Source organism: Vicugna pacos, chromosome 1, assembly GCF_048564905.1.
Source record: "Vicugna pacos chromosome 1, VicPac4, whole genome shotgun sequence".
Taxonomy (NCBI): Eukaryota; Metazoa; Chordata; class Mammalia; order Artiodactyla; family Camelidae; genus Vicugna; species Vicugna pacos.
The window spans coordinates 91772052-91792079 of record NC_132987.1 but is presented as its reverse complement, the minus strand read 5'-3'; the positions used below and the strand labels follow the sequence as shown (position 1 = coordinate 91792079).

General features: G+C 31.4%; 1 protein-coding gene across 7 annotated transcripts in view; it reads left to right on the top strand.

Annotated features, from left to right (window-relative positions):
* Positions 1-20028, top strand: part of CADM2 (cell adhesion molecule 2) — a 489482-nt gene that overhangs the window by 14015 nt on the left and 455439 nt on the right. The window lies entirely within an intron of this gene.

Here is a 20028-nt window from a genome sequence, read left to right as displayed (position 1 = left end):
TGACTGGAATTTTGAAATACTTAGTAGTCCGCTTTTGGTGTATTTTTGATGCAGCCCTTTCTGAGGATTATGAGATGACGTAGATGATTTTATTATTTCTTTTGTTCAGTATTACCAAGGGTGAGATGTGTTTGTCCCTCATACATGAAAGATAGAGTAAAAAATAATTAAAATGGACCTTAATTTAATGACAAAAATTTTTTTCTATGCATCACTATTAAATTTATTAAATTTGTTTAGAATATTGCGCCTATTTATTTACATCTTTCCATGGCTGCTATGTTGAGAATCTCATAAAGGTACTTCTCAAGGGTCATATCTATTCAACAAATGAAAGACTTCAATTTTAGTATTATTTCAGAATAATTAATACTAACATTTTAAGAAAGAGAAATAACAAACCTTATCTTACATTACTTCCTATATGATTTTTATAACTTGAAATTGAAGACTGAAGGCATTCTGTGTTTATAGCAGTATAAAATAAAATTCTATCTTACTATAAATGGCCAAGTAAAAAATTAACCTTGTTCTTTTATAATTAGAGTAATGGAGAATAAAATTCCTCAAATGAAAGGATTCATTTATTTATGTGACGTTGTATCTGTTTAGTCAGATCTTGATAGCATAGTAGTCTTTAAATTTACAGTAAGGATAGTAGTTTCTAGTTTAATAGATTCACAAGTTTAACATACATTTCCTTTTAAAACTATTGTTTAAATATGTTTGTGATCTATAACATCAAGTAATATATCAGCATTAGTAATTTAGATAAAAGGAACTGTAAAATAATCCCTAAAACTTACCTTTCTTTTTTAAAGAGGATATATTCTAAATGTAGAGAAAAGAAACAAGCAATATCAAACCAAGCTAATATGTAGATTTTATGTACAAAAATAACCCTGTCTTCCTAGAGTCAGTACATGATCAAACAACTGCCATATACTTTTTATATTCACCACTGAAATCCTGTATAATGCAATTTTACTCTGAATCATAATTCTAAAATACTAGAAAGATTGGGTCACCTAATAGAGTTGATTATATCCATTAGCAAATTTTATGATACCTTAGCTTCTTAAAATTCGTTGCTTTTTAGAAGCTACTTCTACTTATATTTTCTTATTTAATTCACACAAAAATCATTTTAATAGGTATTGATATTCCTATTACACACAGGCAGAAACTAAACTCATATGGACTAGGTTATTTGCCTAAGGTGATAGATTCAGGGTCACACACCTAAGGTCATAGGCTCAAAACCTAAACTCAAGTCCTTTGACTTCATAGTTCTCGCTACGTTTGGCTACACAAGTTATAATAAACGTGCTAAGAACCATTTTAGGAAAAAAATCAATTTCAAGAATAAAAAAGTTTTCTAAATGTTTTTAATTCTAAGTAAGAAAATTTGATTAATCACAGTATTCCTTTCACTCAGTATTCTACTTAATAAAAAGCCTGCTGTGTTTAAGTGACCTGCTCTTATTTCTGATATGTAGCATAGAAAATTGAACATTTCTGAGGTGTTTTCACAATAAATACCTTGCAAGAATAATTGCTATCCACAGTTCTTAAATCAGTAATATGTGATTTATCTTTACCAAGGAAAAATATCAACTCTTAGTTTTAAGAGAAAAATAACACAGCACAGATATCCTTGAATGAAGATACCTGCAGGGAAAAAAAATTAAAAATAACTTAGGCCACATCTAGGCAGGTACAGACTTATTTTTATTCAAAATGTTTTTAATATTTAAAAAATACATAAAATTTTTCTTTGATTTATTTTTTCTCAGAATACCCCATTCACCGTTTGTCACGTTAAGTCAAAACATTAGAGCGTATATTGTGCCATATAACCTAAAACTTGAAGACTGCCTTGTGCAGATGATAAATGTGTTCAATGGTTGTGATATTTTGCTCATTGTCAAAGCAAACATGGAAAACTCTTGCCTTAGATCAGTGAAAAGTATGGAATATAGAGCAAACGTGCCTGTAGTTATATGAGAGGTGAGATGGAACCCTGTGTCATTCTCTATGGAATGGATACGTTAGAGTTGTTTGGATTTGAAATTTTTAAGTAATAAGTCAAAATGAAAAAAAAAGCATAATAAAAATGTCAAGGGAGTTGCTTACTTGGCTTAACTTTAACTTGTTTCCACAGAATTATAGCTTCTGTTTTATGGGGAATTAATTTGCTTGATAATTTTTTCCAGTAAAATTACAGCTATAAAAACAACCAAGAAATATAGTTTAACATCCTGTGAGCATATATGGCATAAAGAACATTTGAAGTTTTGAAAGTTATTTCAAAACATTTTAGAGAATTTATTTAAATTGTGTGAAAAGCTTAATTATGTCTCCTTTGCTTCATCTCTTCTTGGCAATATACCAGTTGTGGTCACACATCCATTCTTCTAGCCACTCAAAGGTTTCATTTGCATTACTCCATTAATGTCTTCCATAAAAGATACCAGGCATCCCTAAATGGAGAAGGTTACTCTTTTAATCATAGTTCAACATTTAATTAATTCATTCATTGCATTCTGATTTTAGGAACCAAATTTGAAGACAACCAGTCCTTATTATCATATATTTTAAGAACTAAAAACGTGCTCTACATACTCATTTTTGAAACAGAAATATTAAAATAAAATTCACTAGTAATTTATTTAACTTACTAAAAATGTCTCGATACACTTTATGGGTCTGTTTTTCCTCCCCTTAACATCCAAGTAAGCAAGGCCTTTCTCCTTGTAAATTGATTGTTTCTAGTTAAAGAGACATTTCATTCAGAATAAAATTGTGTGTGTATTATTTTTACTAATCTAGTGAAGATAATTTTCATTATTGAAAATTATATTTGAATTAAGAGCTACTATCCACAAGGGATTATATCTGAAAACATAAAAAGAAGTAACAATGAAGTTTCTTATATTTTGCCAGATAGTAAAGTCATCATCAAAGTGCAAGATATTTTATAGGAGAGAACAGGAAAACCAGAATTGGTAGCATGTGGGTTCTTATTTATTCTGATACTAGACTAATAAGTATTTCAATATCTGTATAAATTAAGAAATATTAACCAATCAAGGAGGACCTAGAGGGAAGGTTGGTTAGAACGGAAGTTATTAGTTACAGCTTGAGGCTACCCAGGCAAAACAATTCTATCCAATAAAAAATCAAAATCAACTGTTTAATGTTGGTTCTGCTCTTTTATTGCATATACTAAAATGTGTTTTTGCCAGCAATGTTAGTATCAGTCACAAATACAATCATTTTAGTATCATTTCAATATGTATTAGTATCTAGTAAAAGCAGCATACAATGAATCAGTTTAGATGTACTTCAGAAAACTGGTTGTAAGGTTTTTCCAAGTAAATTTTTGTGATTACCAACTGAAATTTAAAGAGCCCCTTTCCTATACTTCTAATTCCCTGTTACTCCCCATTGTGTTCAGTTTTCCCTTCTTGTTCTGACACAAGTATTAATTATATCCTTATGAAAATGCCTAATTTAAATAATATGAATACTCTGTAACGTACATATCAGTGTTTATTGAACTTCTTGTTTTTCCTCAGACACTGCACTTTTCTTTTCTCTTAAGTAATTTACTGGAGTTATCTTTGAAGGAACATTGTTAAAAATAGAACTTTGCCACTGAAACAAGCACAGGTGTTAAGTTGCCAATTAAAGTGAAGTAAACTGTCAAAAGGAACATTTTAATTATACTTTCTGCATTTTGACTTTATGTCTTTTCACTCTGCCAGAGTCACAACAGTGTCAATTTGGGCATGCTGCTCTAATGATTCGGCCCCTGAGTTCTCTGAGTAATCTCTGTTGCTCACCTGTCATCAAGAATGTGGTCACTGCTTTGCCTGTCTACTTGTTTGCTGCTGTGACAATATTAAACATTTAGATTTCTTGACAGCTATAAGATTTGTACCTCTGGCAGGAATAAAAGAGATGTTACCTGAGCATATCCCTGTGTGGGGTATGATTTCTCCTAACTGATAGATTATAAAAGTTCCATTTTTATAGAAACTGCCATTTAAATACTTCTGACAAGTCTCATTTCAGAGGAAAACAAATCCTCACATGTAGCAACACAACAGCAAGACTGAACTCTTTATTGCCTAGAAATGCCATGAGTTGGAGGTGTTGGTGTTTTTTGGAATAAGAATATTTTTAAATACATTGCAAAATCAAATTTTTTTGGGGGGGTTTTATAAACCTGGCAGACATGGGGAAATTGGAGTTATTCTAAATTAAGGAAACAAAGTTTACTCAATTATGTAATATTTATTTTTGTAACAATTTAAAAAGAAATTAATTGGGCTTACTTTTAATCAAAAGAAAGCTACCTCCCAGTTCCTTCATTTTAAATTTCAGGAAAAAGTCTGAAATTTCACACTTCTTAAAATACCACAGTCAAATATATTTGTTTTTATATGCTTCTCATTCATTTGTTATATGCCGTTTTGTTATTTAAATTTATACAAGATAATTAGCCTCCATTTTATTAACAAATTCAGAGGTCACCTAAAACATGTTTCCAAATTCCTAAAATATAAAATAATTGCATTTTACATTTTTGTTTCAAAAAGGATAGTTTTTAGTATATAGTATTCACTCCATAACTGCTTATATGCAGCACTGTCTCAAGCATGAAGTTGATCTCTGGATGACCTTGAGATTTATATACTTAAAAGTAAGAAACTAAAAACAAGCATTAGACATGGCTGTACTACACAGACAAGAAACTGAGGTGACACATTAAGCCATCATCCCCATTAAGGATTATATTGACATACTGAATTATTTTAGTCTTAATTAAAAATAATTGTGCTGCATGTGTGCTTTCTTAGCCTTTAATTAACATAAGCTCTTCAAAACCAAAGTGGCAGCATAATAATACATTCATAATTTATAGTATAAATGCTAGCTCTAGGGAAAATGCATTGCTATAATTCCCTTGTAGGTCGCTGCTGATGAGAACGCCAATCAACTAGAGGACGAACAGAGAGAAAGAAGGCATTACACATGATTTATATTTTTGAAAATATTGTGTTTTCTTGTTTTACTATCATGCATGCCAACTGATAGTGTCTTTTTTTCTGACTTGTGTGTGTGGCATGAACTGACACATTTCCCAGTCAGGTAAATCTGTGGGTGACGTTCAAAGGAGTTTAAACAAAACAAGCTTAAATTATGCTTCCAACCAAGTAGCCTGCAAGTAGTTAAAAAGAAGTGGGTGATGGCTGTGGTAAAGCAGACAGTCACAGGCTCTTCAGAGTTACAACTAATGTTAATTTTGTGTTCTTCCATGAATATATTCAGTCCATGCCTGATGAGCTGCATTTTTGTGAGGGATCGGTGGGGCAGATAATTTAAAATAACAGACCCCCCCCAAATAATTGATTTATGACCTTGAAACGATTTATAAAACTTGAACCGAGGATAGATTCACATTTTTTTTTATTATTTCTATATTTATCTTGAAGTGCAATATGAGGTATCCCAAAGGAATTCAAATTAACAAGGGAAAGTCCTAGTATTATCAATTCAGATTACACATATGTGAATTGGTCTCAGGTCATTTTGCTTTTTTTTCCTCTAGCTAAGAATCTAGTGCCTACTTGATCCCTATTATTCTGCTGATTTATCCTAGCCCAAGACCATATACGTCAGTGTAGCCTAGGAACTCTTTTGAGTCATCCTTAAATAACGTGGCAAACATTAGTCTGAATGTCCCTCTGGAAACATGTTATGCAAAATGTAATAAACATTTTTCTTTAAAAACTTTAGAATTTCTTTTTGATTTCTAACCAGTAAACTGAATAAAAGTCTAAAACCAGTAGTGCGCTTTTGCTAATCAGTACAGGAACATTTAGGGCTACCTCTCGCATGCCATGATGAAATTGTTTATCTCTTAAGGAGATAGGAGTTTTCTTTTTCTCTGTTTTAGTTTAAATTAAATGTTGGATAATAACCACTAACTTACAAAATTTCTTCACATTTCCCATTCATCCTTTGCCAGGAAATAAAAATGATAGATTTTATTTCTGGATTTGATTTTAAATATATGCTTATTTTAACATACCATGTTCCCCCTCTAAGGAGGTAGATATATTAGTTGTCTTATACATAAAAAAATGAGGATTTTCTTTATATGTTTGTGAAAAATGAATAATCATATAATTTATCTCAGAAATCTTCTTATGTGATGCAATTACTTCTTCATTAATTAGAAAAAAATTTTAAAGATTATTTTCTTAGACTCTCAGTTTGGTAATCAATAAAGTTAGTTCCACCAATAATTGTGTATTTGTTAAATAGAGATCAGTCTTCCCAAATTATGTAAGTATTACCAATGCATTTAGTAGGATAATAATAGTTGCTATCATTATGAAATGTATGAATTGTTACCTAGCTGCTTTCCCAATAATTATCTACTCTTTTGAAAGTGCGTATTGTGAATCATAACTGAAATACATTTCACTAAACAATAGAATAATTTTGGATTGTATGTATTTTGGAAGTGATATTTGTTTGTTGAAACCACTATATGTTAAGAGAAAAAAAATCAAAAAGAGAATTGGAATGAGCTTAGAACTCGTCCCCCTCATGGGAGGAATTCTTTCTGAACCATCTAAAACACAGGTCATTTCACTTTTCTTCTGTCCATCTACTGATAAATAGCTCACTACTCTGCCAAATTGCCCAATTCCTATTGGACATGCTGGACTTAGAAATCTTCTCTAAAGTTGAAGAAAAATCTACTTTTCATTAGCTTCGGAATGTTTGTCCTTCTTATTTACCCTTAGGGACAAAGTGGACTTTATCTCCTGATTCTTCCTTGGAGAACTTCAGATTCTTGAAGGGTGCTTTCATTTCCTTCTGATTTTTCTCCTTTTTAAGGTTAACACCACCAGACTTCAGCATTCTTTCATTCCTCTAAGTATAAAGATTTAGTGCTTCAGTGCAGCTAGTGACTTCAGACATTCAACAGCCTCACCATCACTGCTGTTCACATTTGAATCATCCAGTCTCTATCAGTGTTACCTATTTGTAAGTTCCCATTTGGATCTTGCCTGACTGGACTGACTTTAATATCACTTTTTTATCTTATTCTGGAATTTTCCAAGCAAATTTGATGTTGATGTTCAAAAAATTTGAAAAAAAATTTGATGTTCAATTTTTTTGTTGAAGACTGGTTAAAATAAGAAAACAGGGATGCCCTTCAAATTTATATTGATACAATAGTTCACTATTTGGGGGGGCAGAATTTTCTTTAATTGCTTGTAGAATTTTTTTGCTACCTTTCAACACATATTTCTTCATCTTATTCACAAAGATAACAAAAGAAAATTGATTCAATTACTTTTAGAAGTTGAGATATTGTACTTTGGTTTATGGCATCCTCTTTAAATATATTAGGTGAAACAACAAACAAAAGGTGAAACAATTAGTTTGGGGCATATCTCATTCTTGAATAATTTAACATGATACAAAGTAGTTGGTATTTTCAGAGTACCTAAAATTCATGATTTTTGATTTTTTTCCATTTTAAAAATGGAAAAAAAATCTCACCTGGAATATTTCTCACCATAAATGTTTCTTAGTTTCTGAAGGACTATCAATTAAGTTTGCACTTTACTTGGACAAGGAAACTGAAAAGTATTTGAATTTCCTGGGGGCTCTCCTACATTTCTAGCACCAAACTTATCCTTTAAAAAATGATTTTCCCTCTTATTGCCACCTTAAAATTCTCTCTTTGAGAAAATAAAAGCAAAATAAAAATGCTTTCTTTTTCATCTGTTAATCCTGCACCTTCTAAAAACTATAGGACCCCTAACTCTTTAACTAATTTGTTTATCAAACATTGGGGATTTTATTTACTTAAGTTCAAGACATTCAAAGTTGAATAAAACCTAAGTCTACTTAAAATATTTATTAATCTTTAGTACATTTTCTTCTGAAATTATGCTTTATTATGTTTTAAGAATTTGTCTTAAATGTCATAGAATTTTTTGTCTTTAGAGTTAGTTTATTTTTAAACTCCACTATATTATGTGGTGAAATAAGTATTATAAATAATAAGAAGTATTGTAAGTATAAATATATAATAATTATTATTATTTTTATTATTTTTTACTTCAGTTTGTGTGGGTCAGTGCAAAGAATGAGAAGACCCAGGTTGACATATTCAGCAACTTTATTATTTTAAGTCAAAATAGATAATATCTCCAGAACATCTATTTTGGCTCTTAGGGCAATTAAAATGGCTGCAACCAGGAAGCATTTATGAACCTGTGCATCTGGTGAAGAAAGAGAATAAAATTTTTCATCAGAGCAAGTAGCATGTACAAAAATGTGAAGAACTCAAAGCACCCTACTATGGCATGAAGTATGAGGAAGAATTGGTAGAAAATGAAGCTAAATTATTTGGTTCTAGTCTCTCCATCCATTTGGGAAAATAATAGAGAGTTCCAAAAAATTACAAACTATTATGTTTACATATTGGAATAATAAATTTTCATTCAGCTTAATATAGGAAATACAGAAAACTATATTTTAAAGTATTCATTTAATTTCTGAATATACTGGAAAAGCAAAAATAATGTGTTTAAGAAGCTATTATAATTCTTAAAAGCTTTGTAATTCTATTTATTTTATGATTATTGTATTAGGGATAGAACTTCAAAAACACTGATATATGAACATGTAGGATTTCCTAAAAATGAATCATTTTCTTACATTAAACACTTTATTTCTCTTAGAAAAGACACAGGGGGAAGACCAAGGTCTATTAGTTGGGAGAACAGCTGAGATAATTGGTCTTTAAATACTGAAAACTGCACAGTGGATGGCACTGTTCTTAGGCTGAAAGCCAAAGAAGTGAATGTTCATGGTACCCATAGTCATAGTCAGGAAAACATTAAACCCTTCACAGCTAGTGGTTTATTAAAAGTAAGCACTGCACATTATTATAAAAATATATATTATAGTATAAAAATGCATATTAAGTAAGTTATCTTTAAACAGAAACACATGTAAAACAAAATGTTGTGTATTGGTCGCTGACAGAAATGTTATTACCAGAGGCTTTCAGGAACCTACCTACCCCTGCATTTCCCCTAGGAGCACTGGCTTAGTATTCACTAATTCAGTGTCCATGGTGACTGTACAAAATAACTGCCATGAATAATGAGCTTTAACTACACATGCACACACATACATACATATAGATAGATATTTATATGCACATACACACATTTTTTACTCAGAGTCAACTTTAGTGACTATTTTGAGAGTCTAATATATCACTTTAAAAGAAGTAATGTTAATAACTGACATGTACATAATGTTTTACATATTAGGAACTTAGTCTTTACAGATACATTTGTGAATCAGATTTTGTTTAAAATGTTATTTTAAAGCAACAGTGTTGATGTATGTATATCAAAAACCAGTTCTGAGCTCACAGTATCTGCAATTACGTGTTTTGAATATAGTGAGAACTTCTGTTAATTATACATTTTATTTGTCTCACAAATTTTGGAATGTTCTTGTCACTTCCTCCTAGAACAACAAAAACACTAACAACAGTTACAATTATGATAACAACAAAGCACACTGCTTTTCTCCAAAGACACAGTGTGACAGAGTGTCAAAAATAATCACAGGGAATGATGGAACATTCTCATGGGATTTTTGAATTATTCTGTAGTAAATTTCACAATCTGACCATGTTTGCTTTCCAGGCACCATGATTTTTGGTCTGTGGCAAAGAGGTCAAGTATTTAAAGGTCTCCTACTGGTTAAGCTATCCTATAGCTCCCTTGGTAGATTGACAGTTTTAAGACCCAAATTGTCTCAACTTTCCAATCTGGCATTCGCATTGGCAGTCTTGGAAATGAAAATTCATCTTATCTGCATGTGAAAATTAACATTGAATTTAGTTTATTTGAATATGAACATACTTCTCGTAAAGGCAATGTAGTTTTTTGGTCTGGGCTCACATAGCTTTTTCACATTCTTCTGTGAAAAGAAAGTACTGTGTGTAATTATACAATTATTTCCTGATGGTTATGGTAGTAGGGACATTGTTGATGGAGCATCTCTGGGGCCTCTTTAAAATTTCATTATTTTGTAACTTATAAGCAAGCTACAAAATTAAGACTAGTTTTTCTGATATCTGGGAAGTCTTTACTGGGGTTTCCAAAATATATGTCCTTTAGATTAAACTCTGTGTAGAACTGTTAAAATCTATCAGAAAACCAGATAAAATTCAGGTTTTTAAAAAACTGATATAGTGAGTGGGATGCCTCTTAATTCTTTAATCAGGCTTTATTGATATTATTTAGAAATATTCTGATAGACTTAGCCTATAGACTCAATTTTTAATTCAGTGACCAGTCAGTATTTTTGTGAACAGAGTGCTAATATAATGATTCTTCTTTAAGTTTAGCCCCACCTTGAGATTGTTTTTCTGTATACACTTTTCCAATTCAGTTGTCCTAATTCTCTGACAAATTTGGTGAACAATTTGTACCAACTATCCAGTGCTTTTTAAAATATGTTTTCCAGACAGTAAAAATGCAAAAGATTTAGTCTTTAGGGATCATTAAGAATTCCTTTTCTCAGAAAATCATATGTTACAGTTCATCAATTCTAAGGTACATTTTCCATCTCTGAAATTAGGATGTGTTTGATAATGGTGTAATGTAGTTTAATTGATGCAATTTCTTCTCGTTGTGATACATAAAATTACTATATGTCTTATAATTGATGGCTTATTGTTTCAGTGAAGTAAATTCCATTTCTGACATATTTTTGATAACTGGAAGAAATGTTTTTGAGTTGACTTGAGTTTCTATTATTGGGATTGTTTGCCATGTGATCATTTACATTTCTCAAGGTCTTGCTTCTTCAAAGGGAGTTTCACAGTTCAGTCCTTAGTAAAAGCCAAAAATGGGTGATTCCCTCATGCTAATTCCAGATATATTATCAAAGTCTTAATAATACTTAGAGTCAGGAATATATTCCATAGCAGCTACAGTTTAGCTTTAGAATTGTTTTATAAAATGGTATTTTGTAATAACACATTTTTGGCTGGCACTGGTTTTTGTTTAACTTTTATGTCAGTATATACTAGTTTGAAAAAAAGAGGAAGAGAAAATTTTGGGCAGTATTATAAGTGACAAAATTATTTTTTCCTGCTACCTTAGAGTTATAATGAAATACTGTGAATATTTAAGCACTTGTAATAATATCAAAGTGCCTGATGTATCAGGTAGTCGGGAAGGAAAATAACAAAGGGCAGGAAAAAAAAATAGAATGAGGACTTGGTTGCCTTCTAAATGTTACTGAGCTTATTCCTCTTTACAATTCGTACTTCAAGAAATTTATAAGCAAAAAATAATGCCTACATTTGTATATGCTCTCACAAATTATTATAACACTAAATATCTAAATTTATTAAAATACTAAATATTAAATAATGGTATCACTTTTTAAAAAATTCTGTACATTTGTATGTGGTCTTTGGTTAGGTACTCTCAAACATTTTAAATGTATTTGGAGGGATTAAGCAGAAAATGATACTTCATGGAATTGGGGATCAACCAGAAATCTGAGGTATCCATGCAGTTACTTCAGTTCAGTTTTACTTTTTTTCCAAGTGAAAAACAGAAAAAATAAATAAATAAATAAACTTTGTATCAAGCCTTCAGCATTTGGGCAAAGCAAATGCTGAGGATTTATAAAAATGTGATAGTTATGGTAATTTAGCATCAATTTTTTAGAGAAGGTCCGTATTCAATCCCAGCTGCTTAAAAAGTTTGAAAATTCTTTTCTAAGGGATAGGAGAAGAAAATAAGCAGAATGATGATGATGCTTTACATCCTATGTGAATGACTATCTGATGCAGAGGAAATCAGTTTCACCTATGTCTTTTGCTCCTGTTAAGTTGGGAACAATAATATTTTTCAAAGAAGCTTACCAAGCTTTCCTTGAGATGAAAAATAGTATTGGAACTATAGCAATTACTCAAATATTTGGCGGTGAAAGAAGAAAGGATCATCAAAGTATTAGAGCTCTATGAACTTTTCAAAATTACATTGATTTTTAGCTTGAAAAAATACAAATTACTAGAAGAGAATAAAAATGTATTTCTATCATTTATGGTTTTTACATTTATTACCTTTATATTTACATTATTTTTACATTTAGCAGGTATGTATGCACACATATACATACATGCACATATGTGTATCTCCTATGTTTAATTACCTTGGCAGTGCTTTGGTATCATGATGGTATGTTCTTAGATTTGATAACTAATTATATAAAAGGTATATGACATGAGAATAATGTAAATGAGTTTGAAAAGGAAGCCAAATTATTACATGTTTATGAAGTCTCCTTCTTAAACTGAACAAAATCTGTTTCTAAGATAGTATACAAAAATGTCATAAACTTGGCAAAAGGTTGATCTATTTCTTCCTTTAAAAAAAGCAAATTTAAACACTGAAAGATACAGGAAGTCTTATAAAATAAAGAATGAGAGAGACGTAACCAAGACTTTAGGACTCAATGAAATTCCCATCAGGATGAAACTTCATGGAGAGTGGTTTCAGGTAAAGGACATACATGGCGTAAGTAATTGAGTAGATGAATTGAATGACAAATATTATTGAGTTATAATGTGGTGCACCCAAGCAGAGTTTATTTATTTATTCCTCAGATATCCTTAATCCACCTAGTTTCCTTGTGACTGCTATTTCTTGCCACCTTAGTGAATGAAGTTCAGAATGTTGTGGATTTCAGGTCTTGCAAAGGAAAGCAAAATTGCTCAGTTAGACTCTTGAGAAAGGCTTCATTTGTCATTGTGAATTTCTTTGGTCATTGGCTACTATTAAGGAGGAAAAAGGGAAGGGAACAAGGGATCATGCTCTGTGAACAGGGCAGATTAAACTAGCCAGATAGGTTCGTGGTATCATACATATTGTAGGAAAAAGGAAAAGAAAAGAAGGAGCTTTGATAGCTGATAACTTAATTATCTGCCAGTATCAGTTTGGAAGGGCTTTTAAACATGTCCAAAATGTCTACCAAATTTTCAGCAGGAGTGACAGCAGATTTTTAAGTAAGGATAAAAATGCAGCAGTCTTTCTAGAATAAAACTCTGACAGACTATGATGAATTACCTTATTATAGTTGCTTACATGACAAATGTACTTGATCAGTGTTTCTTCCTGGGAATAGTTGAGCTTATCCAGAGGCAAAAGTTGAAAGGAAATGAGAGCTAACTAGTAATCCTAAGTGTAATACATCAGCATTTCTCGGAAAGTATTCAAGAAAACCTTATCAATTACTGTTTATGTCAACAGAAAGTACTTCCTCTGTTCCCTCATGGTATAACTTTTTGAGGATTTATTTAAGTGACTTTTTAAAAGGGGAATATAGATCACAGTAAAGTTTTTTTTTATGTTTTCTGTTACAAGAAGTGTAAGTTATTTAGCTTTTCTCAGATATGTTCCCAGCCCAAGTTTTAGATGATACAGTAGTGACACATATTTAATCATATTGCTAATATATTTTTATTTATTCAAATATCTTTATATCAGAAAATGAACAATTCGGAAAGTAGTGGAATTAAGAATACTGTGGATTGCTAGAAATATTTAAATCAGTGAGTAACAAGTTTTTAAGTAAATTTATTTAATGGAACAATCATCTAAAGTATTTCTGCAACTGGATAACCTTGCTGCTCTTAGAAAACATGATCAGGAAATCAAAGGCATTGCCAAAATAGTTGAATTAATTTTTATGTCACTGTTTAAGGACAGGTTGTAAAAATGTCTACCAGGTTTTACAGTTCTACATAAAGAACAATGTAAAGCTAAGGTTTTTTTTTTCATTACCTCAAAATTAATGGGAAAAAGTTAGGTTTCATTGTTTTGTTTGTGTTTCTTTATTTCATGTGAACATAACACAACTTAGATCATGCTGGCCTCATCTTTAATTCTTTCTTTGAAGAAATTTTATTTTCTGAGTAGTTTGAGTACTTTTATTTTTACATATACATAAATAGGTGAATGATAATTGTGCATTGCCAGTGCCTGTGTATACTTCTTCACACATCTATTTCGATACTTGATCAGGTCAAATGATAAATATGTAAGGAGATTCTTAATGTTCTGCCACTTCTGCCTTTAAAAAATATGTGCTGTGTCCAGATAGTACATGGTGTATAGGGTGATCAGTTACAAAGCTCACAACCACCTGATAAATACACGTGCTCATTGAAGTTTAGTTTTTGAAATATGTGTACAGAAACAACACAATGAATGGATGACTATGTTCTGGAGTCTACAAGCAGACAAAAATCTCTCCTGTATTTTTCTAATTTTCTTAGAGTACATTATGTCCATGCATAATGTGTTCCATATAAATGAAAATTGAGCAATGATTTTCAAACTGCAGAATGTAACCTATTAATAAGTTATGTTAAAAGTTTGTTTATGACTAGCATTAAAAAATAGAAGAGAATAAAAAGACACAAGTATATTAATTATAGTTTTATGAAACTTCTATTTTAGTTAAACATATACATGTATGGATTTATATGTTCAAATGTATTCGTAGGGTCACATCAGACAATGCATTTCTTTACTGTGGGTTGGAAAGACTGTAAAAATTGCAGGTGTAGTGATCAGGAGAAGAATCAATGATTAACATAGTAACAACAAATAAACTAAATTTGAGAAGATTAAGACCTTAGAACAGGGTTCTTATTTCTTCTGTTTATTTAGAACTACCTGAGATATTTTGAAACATACAGATGAATGGTCTTTAATCAAATCAGTAAGTCCCAGCACTTGATGTGGGCAATATAAATGTGTTTTGTTTTTTATTTTAGAGCTCTCCAGGTGATTAGGACATGAAGCCAAGTTCCAGAACCTCTGCCATAGAGTAGTAATCATGATAATTAAAAAAATTCATTTTGCTTTCACATTGTGATTTTTGACAGTTGGCATATTAGGATTTGATAATATTTAGACACCAAAAATTACAGATTAATAAATGAAAAGGGAAACTTGGGACAAGTATAAAAATTGTTCAGGGGCTATTCATATATTATGAATACATTACATTCTATGCTTATACAAATTTTTACTTTTGTACCAGTCAGTGAGAAGAGTATCATAGAGACAAATAGTACAGTTAATTGATCAACACTGGAAGTACTGGAAACATTAAAAATGTTGTAATTGATTTTCCATCCTCTTTCAAGTAATTATATGTTAGCTCTAGTTAAACAGTAATTAAAGAGAAATAGTTGGTAGGGTTTATTTATTTGTGTATTTACGTATTGTGTGTCTTTTAAGTTTGTAATTTCATCTTTTTTTTTCACCTGAAGGTCAACTTTTCTCTTGTGAATCCTCAGCTTATATTCTCTTCTTTTTTGCAGTCAAATCTGCTCTATTTTTTCACTCACGATGAATAACAAAATTTAATTGTAATGATTATGAAATGGTTAGCATTAGTGTAGAGATGTGCAGAGATTGAGGGCACTGAATACCTGTAAGAAGTGCTCTGAGCCTCTGCATTTGTCCCTCGCCATCAGTACTTGGTACCTGTTGTTTCGTACATCAGGTGGCTCAGGTTTGGAGAGAAGAGCAGCATACACTTAGTGAATGAGTTGATTTGGACTTCAGTGTTCTTTTTTTACTGGTGCTGTTTGTTTTGTTCTGCTTAATTTAGCTGCTCTTCAGCGTGAAACTCTCAAAGTCATTGGAAAGTCAAATTCAGAGAAGATCTAAATGATATAAACAAGTTTGACCAGCCCAAGTGATGTGAATAAGTTTGACATCTATTTAGAATGTGTGAGCAGGACCAGGATATGCAAGGCTAACTTTCCAGCCTTAGTACTGATCGTTTTCAGTAACAGGAGGTCAGTCTTCAGTAACACATGTGGAAATGTAAAATGAATACAGCACAAATGTGAAAGGAAATAATTTCAAAGTTTGTGTATTCATTTGACAAAATTCTGATATTCTGTAGTCTGTTCAGGCTTTGTGCTAACTATACTTAACCTGATAATATACTTCAAGTAAAATCAATTGCCAATTTTCTAAATAAATATTCGGTTGGTAGTTTGAATAATTGTTGCAAAACAATTCATCTCTTTTATTGAAGATAAAATTATCTTTGTAGAATTAAATGCTAAAAATAAGTGTTGTCTAACATTTTAAAAAATAACAGATCCCAGACCAGATATCTTATCATTCAAGCTCTTTACCTTAAAACACTTTCTCAGATAATTTAACCAAATCAAATATAAAAACCATTAATTATAATAGCCAGATAAATTTATGAAGATAGCCAAGGTGATTTTTTCAAAGCTTTTGTCTGAATCATGCTATGCAGCTCCAGTTGTAAACCTGTTTATTATTGTGGAAAAGACTCATGTTAGCTTTTTTAAATAGAACAAGGTGAATAGTATCTTTATTATGAAGAATTCGTTTATTCAGATATGATTAATATCCACAGGATTTGTCACTTTACAAGTCTAACTCCTCCAATAGACCATATTCTCCTTCAAGGAAAAGAATCATAAACAAACTATTTGTCTTCATAGCTCCAGGGCCTCCCATGATGTTTAAATGAGTGAAAGAAAAGAGGAACTTAGTCCTTCAGTCTCCCCAGCAATATGGTATTTATGGATTTTTATATTCAGTACCTTCTCATGATCTCAAAAATGTAACAGAAAAGTCACTAAGTATATCTGTCTTTCAGGGATAATTTAACCAGTAAGCAATTTTACATTCATGACTACATCCAGATAAATAATAACAAATAAAATTTTATAACATTTTTCAAAAAAATGCAATTATTGTTTAGCCAAGTTAATAGGAGTTATAGACATGTATAGAATTTTACACTAGGTATGCGTTCTTGCTCATTTTTACACACTGGTGAGTCTCTTTTATCAATAGTAATGATTTCTAACATTTCCTACCATGTCTCAGTGTAAAAGATCTTTGAAGATTATCTGATCCATATGCCTTCAATATGGATCAGGAAATAAAGTACAAAGAGCCGAAATCCTGGAGTTGTCTTCGTGGCCACTCCTGAAATAGACCTCCACAAGCACATATTGTTTCTTGTATTACCTCTTTTTGCTATTTATGACATATTCTTTCACTTGATGCTCACAATATCATGAGTTGGTAAACAAGGTATATGAGATAATTTTTTCCAAAATTAGCTAATTCCAGTGGTCAGCAATCTTTGTCCCTTTACAGAAGTAATTTGCTGATCCCTGATTAATACTATGTTGTAAATACTGTGTATTCTATAAAGAGAAAGCCAGTTGAGCTGTGCATTAAATTGTTAACAAATATTTTTCAAAAACAGACATTATGCTTTAAAAAGACACATCAGTTTTCAGCTTACAGTTACTTGGGAGGGTTCTAGAACCTAAGATGGGGTGACAGTAAAGAATTCAGAGTGAAAAGAAAATTGTCTGGAATGAAAATTCAAAAGGAAGACTAGGATGATGGGGACTGACTGAGGCAGGGAGACTGGTACCTCTCTATTTGGGACTACAAGTTCAATGGAAGTTATGAAACTGCAACATGAAAAATACCGTGGTCTTCTTTTGAACTTAATAAGGGGAGGCTTAAGTCCAGTAGTTGGGAACTTGTGAGATGTTAATACTTGAGAGCAAATCAGTAATAGAGCTGCTGAGAAGAGTGAATTAGGAATAAAGAACCTGATTCTGAAATCCTGTCAGCATACTCTGTGTGTGTGTGTTAAGCTGTGCATGCACACGTTTCCCAGAACGAGTGGCTAGGGGTCACTGTCCAGATGAAGCCAAATTATATATGTCACAAGTATGCTGTGAATATATTCAGTCGTATTTGGATTGATGTTTCTACAAAGAACGTATTTATTTTGAAAGAGAAAAAGGGACAATAATGTCTGAAATGAAGTGAAAAGACCATTAGGCTAGAAATCAAGATCTGTAGGATCCTGGACACATCACTCAACCTCTCAGGACATTACTGTTTTTCACATTTAATATGTAGACCATGTCTAAGTTCCTTCCAGTCTTATGTTCATGTATCTATCCAGACAACCAGGAACTGGGCGGCAGGGGCGTGGTTATATAAATAAACCCTAATAAGAGGAAGTAGTAATCACCATGAACTCCTGGCACAAGGTTTTCATAAGAGTCAGGCAGCAGAGTATGTTGGAAACATGCTTGACAATATCATTATCACTGTCATGGTCTAAACAACATTGCAATCCATATCCTAGGAGGCCACTGTGGTGTGGTTAGGAAATTGATATACTATTTAGCTTTCCCCAGTGACTGTATTTAAAAAATAGATACAGACACAATTAGATGACATGATTAAAGGGTTCAAGTTACATTAATTGTTTTCAGTTTTCAAATATTATACCCCCATGTCTGTAATTTAAAGGAATTTATTTGTGGCTTTAATCTGTGAAGGTAGAGATAGTCTACTGCTTTAAAAGTTATAGTTTACTTGCAATCTCATATTTTCAAGAGGAACATTATGGAACATGTGACAATAATAAATAATTACATTAAAAATGAAATAAAACCAGTCAAGAGATAGGTTTCTGATTTTGAACAATAGCCTGACACAGTTAAAATTATGTTGTGTTCTGAACAGTCTAGACATATCAGAAATACTAAAATTAAAATGCTCTATCCATGTCATGTATCACTAATAAAAAAGTATAGTCTTTAGCTCATTATGAAATAATGAGTGAATTATCTTATAATCTCACAGAATACCAGTCTTCCTATAATTATGGTAATAATAATTTGGAATAAGCCTTTTCAAAAGAATCTAGGACAGTCTACAGATAATAAACAAAAAATAAAGCAATCTGGGCTCACTGTCCAGATTATCACAAATATATATAATGTAGCCAAGAAAGATAATAAATACTTACACGTGTAACTGACTCTATGAGGAAGAAAAAAGAAGGAACAGTAATTGGTCGAAGCCTTGATCAAAAATTGTTACCTGTCATGAATCTCTTTTGATAAAAACCTGTGTGTGTCTGTATATAGGGTTTTTTTTTTGTTTGTTTTAGAATTCTTCACAAGTCCCTTTGAGATAAATAAAAGAAAACAAAGGAAGCTACCTGTCCTTTCAACATATTAAATGTAGAAGAAATATCACCCAAGGAAACTGCAGTTTACCTAAAATGTTCAAATCTGCCTTGACTACGTTAATTAGAAAGTCAGTATAGTCCAGTTAGAAATTCTACCTCTCCATACAGATATTATATGAAATGAATTACATTTTTATTTGTAAATAGCAGCCTGGGATTATTGTTTTCCATGCCTAAAATTGTCCCCAAATTACTCCCTAATGTCCTATTGATGTGGCATTCCAGTTTATTGAACGACAAAACTCTATTGCTTTATTTCCAGTTTAATTTTAAAAAGTTTAATGAAGCTTTGTTCTTTGGGCTTAACAAAGTAAAAGCTAAATAACCAAATAAACAAAGATACATTGTGTGTTTATTACTCAGTTCTCTATTCAGTTCTCCTGGATTTTATTGGGCAATAGCTTAACTACCAATTTTTAGTTTTTCTGTGTGATAGTTCAAATATTCTTTTATCCATCTATTTATTCATTCTACAAAATACATTTTGAGTTTCTGCTAAACGTCTAACACTGTGCTAGATGTTAGAGTCAAAAAGTAAAATAGGATTTATCATCTCATGGCACTCAAAAAAAAATGGCTACAAAAATAAAGAATCCAAAGAGAGCTGATAAACTGTGGTCTGAAATAAGGAATATAAAACACAGATTCCTAAGGAACATATGAGAGGAAGCAACTAATCATTTCACAAATTTAATTATATTTGAGTTTTAAATATATCTTTTTTCATTTATGACCCCCAATAAGATACTGATATTTCACACATGAAACATTTGGAATGTTGAACCTCATAGTTCAGATGAT